An 8820-nucleotide genomic window follows, 5' to 3' on the forward strand; every position below is an offset into this window, starting at 1 on the left:
CCAGGCGACTTAACTACGAAACAGTCCCAGCAACTATTGGAGGACACAGAGGACTCCTTGCCCCTTGCTGGGCCACTGGAGTGCCTCTGAGCTGCTCTTCTCTCCCCACTGGGAGCCCCAATCACCACTCCCCAGAGTGGGGCAGCCTCCAGGAGAACCCCAGCCTGCCGGGATTAGAAGGACAGGCTCCTCGTTGCCAGGGCACCTCCTAGAGGCTTGGGGGGTATTTTGTATGCATCATTTTGGATTATTTTTCCTAAAGAAGGCCCCTCAAACTGCATAAGGTTCAGGGTCTCTCAAAACCTGGACCTACCCCCGGCTGAAGGCTCATTTTGGGCCTCAGCAGTGCAGCAACTTGCTCTGGGAAGAGAATTTAGGGCATGTCCAGCCTCAGAGCCTGGGACCAGCCTTGGAGAGTTATTTCCTGGTTGCAGGTGAAAGAATTTGGAGCAATGAAGACAGCACTGGGGAAAGTAGCTATGACCCTAAACTCCCATGGGGCAGGGAAGCCAGGCTCCTTGTGGGTCTTAGGGCACTGTGCTCAGATGCTGAAGGGTCAGGGTGGAGGGGTACAGACAGTGGAGAGAACAATGTCTTGAAAAGTGGCAGGCTGATCGGCCTCTTAATGCCACTGGTCTTTTGGTGGATAATGACATCCTCCTTGAGGCTTCGCTCTCAGCTCTAGATTCTAGGGAAGATGAGGCTAGCTGGCGCCCCCTAGGGTTCAAAGGCTGGCGTGCGGCCGCCTCTGAAAAGGCCTTGGAGGGCCCTGAGCTCTGTGGCCTTTGGCAGGATGCTTCCTCTCTTGATCCTCAGTGTCCCCATCTGTCAAATGCCTAACTGCCTTTTCAGAAACTGTCCAGCAGAGAAATTCGGCGAGACAAAGCAAAGACATCGATAGTACTTTCTCTTCAACCTCTACAAAAACTACCGCATTCCGTCAAAAAAAGGAAAAAGGAGCCACATGGCCATGGTCATGGAGTGAATCCTTGTCAGTCTGTGCAAGGCAGGAAGCGAGGCAGAAAAGAGCAGAGTCTTGGGCTGCTGTCTCTTAACCTGGCTGAGCATGACTTCTGAGAGCACGACTGCTCTCCCGGCAGTCTGGCAAAACAGAAAGGGCAGGAATTTAGGAGTTTACGAGACCTGATCTCAGTCCTGGCTCTTACTGTGCTCCGTCCTCACCTGTCCTCACCTGTTAAATGGCTGGGGGCGGGGTGGAGGGGGAGGTGTGGAGGAGGGGAGCATTGCTATCCTGATTCTTTCCGAGGGTGTCTTAAGAATCAAAATGAAAGGGCTTTGAAAAGGCCAAAGTGCCACTCATACTTAAAGGATTATTATTTGCTTAATTCCTTGAAAGAACATCGCAGTGAGAACTTTCTTGGTCCCAGAAGCGCTGAGTTTTCTGGGGATAATTTCAACACCATCCAGTGGAACTTTTCTATCTGGCCTCCCTAGCTCGTAAACCCTTGTCCAGGAGACATTTTCAGCTGGATCTCCTGTTGGGTAAGTGGGCCAAATATGGCCTCAGTGTATTGGCTTAAAATGTTTCCACGTTGTTTATTTATTCACAGCATGCACAGGACTGTTAGCCCGAAGCCTGCCAGTGTCCAACTCAAATTGTTACACATTCAATTGCTGTAAATATAACCCAGATAAACAGATTCTGAGGTATTTAGAGCCTGTCTACTTTGCACACCCCATGAAACTGCACCCAACATCTGCCAACCGTAGATGAGACAAACCCTGTGTCTCACTGCTGTTGCCTTCCAGAGCTTTCTGACTCAGAGACCGCCTCCCCCCCGCCCTGGCTTGCTGCGGAGTGATGTCATCTAGATACGTAAGTGCCCTCTCTGCCCCCTAGGAGTCCTCTTGCCTTGTTCCCCTTCTGGGTGGTGGCCTCGTGCAGCTGTCTCAGGAAGGTCTCTTGCAGGGATGGTTGTCCCCTCTCATTCGTCGTTCAACAAGTGGCACCCGGTAAGGCTTGTTGTGTGTTACTGCTGCTCGTGGTCCTGTCTCTGCCTTAATCAACCCCGAAATCCTCGAATTTGCAGCACACTCACTGAGCCCGCCCCTGAGTCAGAAAACCTCAGACATTTTTCCAGTGGCTCAAGTTCGGCGCTTGTACAAACATCAGCAAACGTCCTTAGTCTGGAATTCTCCACGTGGACCTTTGCTCGCCAATGCTCAGGGCCTTTGGGACTGGCAGCAGCTCCTGGGAAACCAGAGGGGCAAGACCCCAAACCCAAAGCTCCAGGCTCGTGATGCCACCTGTGGTCAGACACGAAAGCCAGGAGCTGGGAACAGCTTGAGGGTCCACCCTCGCTGTGCCTGGGGTAGGCATCAGGGCAGCCAGGTCTCCAGGGGGCTGTCGCCATAAGGTTAGAACATGGCAGGGAATGTACCCGAGAGAGATCACTGAAGAGTGAGCATTACAGCTGGAGGGGCCCATGGAGATCACATGCAACTTCATTTTACAGAAAACGAAATTTAAGCCTGGGAAGTTGTGCAAAGTGATTTGCCTAGTTCACAGACTAATTACTGGCAGAGCTGGAGTGCCCGATCCATTAGTTTTCAACCGCAATACCCTGCTGAAACTTGCACAGGGCCAATGTGTACCAGAAAGCTATTTGCATGATTTGCCGTGAGAACAATACTTGCAGACTGGCCATTATCTTTATCTTACAGCTGTAAAATCAGAACATCTCATTCCCCCAGCCACAATGACTGGTTCAGGGTGAGAAGTAAGTCAGCAGAGCTGGTGATAATCAATTACTTCAGCTGGAATCCTTGAGAGAGACCTGCCATGGATCCTTTGCCTCGCATAGAGTCTGAAAATGAAGACAGCTCAGAGAACAAAGGAGAGAGAGAGAGAGAGACTGAATATTGCTAATATTGTTTGGGCTCCTGGATCAAGCTTCACCTGAAGTTCTCCCAGAGCATTTCAGTTGTATTTTTACATAACGAATTTGAGTCAGATGTTCTATCATTTGCAGCATACACTGTGGTGCCAAATCAACCACCTCTCTGTTATTTTCTACCATCATCCTTTGATCATCTTACTCATGCTGATGCACCTCCCACCTGTGCCCTTTTGTGACGCTTTCAAAGTTCAGCTTAGTTTGACAAACATTTATTGGACTTCCCCAGTGTTCCAGGCCCTGTGTTATGCTTTGGGAGACAAACAAAGATTATTAGAACTCAGTTCCTGCTTTCAAGGAATTTATAGACTCAGAACTTGTTATTAAGTGAACTGGAACACACAGTGGCATGTGCGCTTACGCAAGTCCACGCAAGGCCCAAAAACAATAGCTAGGAAGAATGGCTTCAGTGTGGGGTGGCAAGGGGAGCTACCAGCAGGAGATGATACTAGAACAGGGTTCTGAATGATGACAAGAGAGCCAGCCTGGAGGCGAGATCCTCTCGGGTGACATGGCTTTTCTCCAGCCTTGTTTTGTGATTGTGAGTCGTTAGCGCCCCCATTGGCCAGTTCTTTCTATCGCATGATGTCTTCCGTAGAGAGGTGTGGATCAAGATCCCCGGGGACTGAGTGAAGGGCCATTTGGCTATGTGGACCACCCTGGGGTTTTCAGATTGGAGAAGAGATGAGTAGTTTAAAATGTGGGTTTGGGGGGCTTTGATATTCATGTTCATATCCTTGAGGATTCATCTGGGGAGAATAAGAAAGCATTGCACTTATTTTGGGAGATCTCAGAAAACTGAGACAGGACCAAATATAAGCGGGCTTTCCTAGACTGTTTCTAAGACCCTGGCTGGGCTGTGCAGCCTTCTCTCCTGCTCCACTCATCCCTGCAGCTCGGGACGCCTGAGCAACACCGAACTACTGTTCAGGACTCACCGACTCTAACCTCCCCCTCTCTCCCTCTCCCAGGAACGCCTCCTTCTTTTTCACCAACATTGTGACTTCTCTTCTTTTACACCCCACCTACAATGCCACCTCTTCCAGAACCTTCCTGCCCCTTCCTGGGAGACCTAGCTACTCCTCCTCTTCTGTTCCCACAAGCCTTTATACACACTCTGTGGAGGGGGTGAAGGTGTGAGGTTGAGAACACAGGAGGCTCTGCAGCGCCAAGGCCGGGTAAGCGCCTCCAGGCAGAATCGTCCTTTGCTCTGATGCCGTTGAGGGTCACCAGTCAACCGTGGTCATCACCCATTGAAGGTTCTATTTAGAATGACATCATCCGTGCCCCAAGATGCTGTCAAGGCCCTTCTGGAAGAACCCAGCCCAGTTGGACAACCCCTGCCTGACGGCAGAAATCACCCGTAAGCCACCTGCTACCCCAATAGCATGGTCGTCACTAAATTGTGCTGTTATTGGCAGTGGGGATGTCTCCCCTTTGGATTGTAAGTTCCTTGGAACAGAAGTGGTATATATTTATCTTCCTGTCTCCAATGCCTACTACAGTACCCAGCTTACAGCAGGTGTTCAATAAATGTACGTTAATGAGTCGGTGAATGCATAAATGCAGGAATGAATGAATGAACCCTTCCCATGGATGGGGACTGGTGATAAAAAACCCAGAACAAAACACTGGGTTCTGATCTGTCTAACTACAGGCTTCGGAAGCCTTATCTTTCTCACCTGAAAAATGAGGATAGTGGACACCTGAGATCAGGCTCAAAGATGTTGATTCTGACAGCACTGAACTTTCTTGGAGTGAAATTTCCCCGAGTGAAATTCACTGCCTCTTGAAACGCTCTTTCAGCGTGATGATTCCCGTTGGGATGCTGTGCAGGCTGCAGGACCAGGAGCCCCTCACCAAGCCCCTCCTTAAAGCAAAGGCTCTCTGTGCAGACTTGCCCAGAGTCTCGCACTAGTTAGGGCAGAGCTGGGCAACCCTCCAGTTCTCTTTCTACAAGACCACATTGCCCTGCTCCACTGACAATCCCTGGAGGGCCATCAGATACGCCAAGAGTACTCCCCAGAAGCTGGTGCCATCACAAACCAGAATGAGAGGCCATAACTAGAGGGGATAAAGGGTAGACGATCTTATTTGAGGTGTAAATCCAAGAAAGAGACTGGTGAGACTTCTCGGCACCTCATTTGGGTCAGAAGAAGAAGTGAGAGAGAAATGAACTGAAGAAAGGAGGAGTTTGAAAATAAGGTATTATTAGAAACTGGCCGGTTGGACTCGGGGCCAGTTTCCCACTCAGTGGCTTTGAGCCATTCCCCCAACAGGTGTGGCTCCCAGCTGAGGGGTCTTGCTTGGCTGTGGCACAAGAGGAAGGGGTGCTGGGCTTGTAGGGTTTGGGGCCATTGTGTTTCAAAGTTAAGAGCCCAGAAGTCTCTGGAACTACTAATTCCACCTGGCCCCAATGAAAAACTGGCGAGAAAGGAAGATTGGCTGCCCTGAAAGGAAAAGATTGTAGAGTGTGGCAGAGGAACTGATGCATGGTAAGTTTCAACCTCCAGGAGGCCTGCGCTTCACCCCACAGTTGGGACCAGAAGCTGTTCTCAAGATTGGGGAGAACCAGAGGAAACTTTAGTGTCAGGTGCACATGACAAAATTTGAGCCTCGTTTCCCTGGTTCTCTTATCCCAAGAGATTTTGGCGACAGCTGTATTTTTGGAGGTGTGTTTCTATGGTTAGATGTTGGCACTCGAAGTGGAAAAATTAAGCAAATTTCTTTAAGGCTGCATGTGGCAGACATTGTTAATTGGCTACCCCCAAAGACTCTCCCAACAGCCTTCTACCTGGCCATTTCTCACTATCAATGCTGGAATTGTTAAATATTCAGTTCCACAGTTTTCCTTGCAGATGGGGGTAAGCATGTGACCCTATTCTAACACATGAGATATAAATGGAAGCCTAAGAGGGTAGATGTTGGGGGGTTCTGAGAAAGCTTACGCCTTCATGATAAACGAAACCAAGAGCCAAACTGGGTTTTCCCTTCCTCCTACTATCTGCCGAAAATACAAATGTGATGGCTGGAACTACAGCAGCCATCATGTGATTGTGAGGGAAGGTCAAGAAAATTTAAATGACATCTGCTCTGGCATGACTAATCCATCAAACCAAGGCCAGAATCACCTCTCTCCAGGCTTCTTGTCTTAAAAAAAAAAAAGCCCTATAGTTGAGTTTTCTGCAGCTGAATGTAATCATAACTGAAACATAGCACTTAGAACATTTAATATGCTCACATGTATTTTGAATCTCCAAGATGGGGAGAAAATGTGCAGCAATTCCAAACTTGTAGAACTGAGGTACAATTTTTAAAAAAAATATTCTGGGACTAGTGCCTCAGGTATACCCTTTGGGAAACTCTAGGCTAGGGGATCATGAGCCTGGTGTGCTAGGCAGACACTAGGGGGCCCCCAGGTCCATAGCCTGTATAATCCGCTCCCTTTGAGTGTAGGCAGGACTTGTGACTTGCTATTAACCAGTAGACTATGGCAAAGGTGATAGGATGTCATTTTCATTTTTATGTTATGATTAGATAGAGAGATGATAGACAACAGATGGATAGATAATGATGATAGACAATAGATGGATAGATAAGTAGGTGACAGACAGATAGAACAATTATACATACACATATATAGCTCCATCTTGCGAGCACATGCTAGAGATTCTCCTGCTGACATTGAAGAAGAGAGCTGCTCTACTGTAAACTGCCTGTGGAGAGGATCACATGGCAAGAACTGCAGGCGGCCTCTAGGAGCTAAGAGCCTCAGGCCTACAACCACGAGGAACCAAATTCTTCCAACAGCCACACAGGTTTGGAAGACGACCCCAGGCCTCAGGCGAGTGTACAGCAGTCCAACCTGACAAGTTTATTGCAGCCGTGTGAGACCCTGAGCAGAAGAGCTAAGCTGTACCCAGATTTCTGATCCATGGAAACTGGGAGACAATAAATGTGTGTGTCACTTTAAATGGTGAGTCCATGGTCATTCTTACACAGCAATGGAAAACTAACACACCTGGGAAGGTGCCAGCGCCCAGAACAAGGCTGCAACTTGTAGGTTGGTTCTGGTTTATGGGGTCCAGGGATAATGAAGTTAGGGCTTTCCCACATGGCCCATCTACTTTTCTTCTAGGTCACCTTTCCTCCAATAAAGATGTCCTAATCTAGCAACTCTTTTACATATAAACCCCTCAAAACATGAAACAGCTCCAAACACATGCTGTTCTGCCATAAGTTTCGTCACCTCTTGTTGGTCTTTGAGATGTTATATCAAGTTACCTCGTATGGAGAGTTCATCCCATGTTCCATCTCCTTGGAGAGAAATTGGCTGTCCTCGCTGGGGGTACAGACGTTATTTTTGGAGAGTATTTTGCCCTCCAGAGTAGAGAACCTTGTTTTCTGGTACTTTGGTTATTTATCCTTGTTTGATATTCAAAATATATGCCTTCCTGTGAAATTTCCTGAATAGATGGGAGGGAGCAGAAAATTAGACTTTGTTGGGCTTTTTGGCCCAGGGATATTCTAAAACTTTTTTTTTTTAGTAAAAAGAGAGCCCATTTACCTGAAACTATTAATAATTTTTATCTTTTGCTCCAAATACTGTCTGTAGCCCCAGGGAAGAAATTACCTCAGACTTGTATTTAGCCAATGTGTATTTGCCACTTTATTAGTTATTCCTTCCATTAACAGGGTTTCCTAGAACCCTGTTTCACCCAAAGCACAGAGGCCCTCCATTGTCCACTTTTCCATCAGTTTTTGGACCGAGGTTCAGGTTGCCTGTTAGAATTCCCAGGTGAGTTCCACGCTGCATGAGGCTCTCATCGTGAGACTCTCCCACCTGATCCACCTCCTCTCCCCTCCATCTGTTAACATGTCTGTCCTCCTTTCTGTGAAGAGATAGATTGAAGATGTGTTACTGAGCAAGGGCTCGCCACCCAATGCACATAAAGAGCCAATTATTACGGCATCAGCCTTCGGGAAAAGAAAAGTAGCTTAATTTGAGAGATCCGTCTGCAAGGAGACAGGAGAGAGGTGCTCTCAGATCTGTCTCCCCGATCCAGGGCTTAGGCAAAAATTTATGGGATGAAGGGGAGGGCAGTCTGAAGTGTGGAGATAGATGATTGGAGGTGAGGAGAAGTGAGGGAACTGATGACCTGTACAAGCATAGTCAGGCTTCGTGGCTCTTCATAGGACGCGTGTTCAAAATGGCGGCATTACCATGATCTGAGAGTGGAGTTTTTCGCTCCTTGACGTCAAGAAGTTCACTTATTGAGCATTTGCACAGGCCCAGTTGATGGGCTGGTGGTCTCAACTGGCCTGAACTGGACAAGGGCAGACTCTCAGTTCCAGAAAGTCGACTCTTTATTACTCTGTTGATAAGATGGAGTCAGTTGGTCCTAGAGGGCCTGTGATTACAGATGTGTCTGCATAGAAAGTTAAAACTGCAGCATGGTTAAAAAGAAAAATACGATCACCAAAATCAGAGTGGAAAAATCAGCCACAAACTGAGAAAAATTTTGTAAAAAGGAAAAAAAGACAAAGAGTTAATATTCCTATTATAAAACAAGTATTTACTTTTCAGTAAGAACAAAAGGGGAGCCTAAAAGGTTCTGTACCCACAATTCCAATGTGTGTGTGGGAGGGGGGCCTCCCCATACCATCAAGCAATTCTCTGACACCATCTGGGTCCCCTACAATTTAACTCAGCTCTGACACCATCTACCCGAAGATGGCGTCAGATCCCACAGCTTAAGGGCTCAGCGCTGCAAGACTGCCCATCCGCTCCACTTCAGAGGCCACTCTCAAGTCCAGGTTGTCACTTGTACTTCTGACTGACTGGCTATAGATTGGAGGTTCCAAAGACCCCCTCCTTGGGTTCGATTAATTTGCTAGAGCA

The 8820-nt window shown here is 47.9% G+C and overlaps 1 long non-coding RNA gene across 1 annotated transcript; it reads left to right on the plus strand.

The window, feature by feature from the left end:
* Window positions 1-1258: 1258 nt before the first annotated feature.
* LOC138925412 (uncharacterized) lies at window positions 1259-6876 on the plus strand. The gene is made up of 3 exons (XR_011441527.1): window positions 1259-1503; window positions 1771-1837; window positions 2686-6876. It is a non-coding gene; the product is annotated as an uncharacterized lncRNA (long non-coding RNA).
* The last annotated feature ends 1944 nt before the right edge of the window (window positions 6877-8820 follow it).

The sequence above is a fragment of the Equus caballus genome, chromosome 8 (genome assembly GCF_041296265.1).
Source record: "Equus caballus isolate H_3958 breed thoroughbred chromosome 8, TB-T2T, whole genome shotgun sequence".
NCBI classification, from domain to species: domain Eukaryota; kingdom Metazoa; phylum Chordata; class Mammalia; order Perissodactyla; family Equidae; genus Equus; species Equus caballus.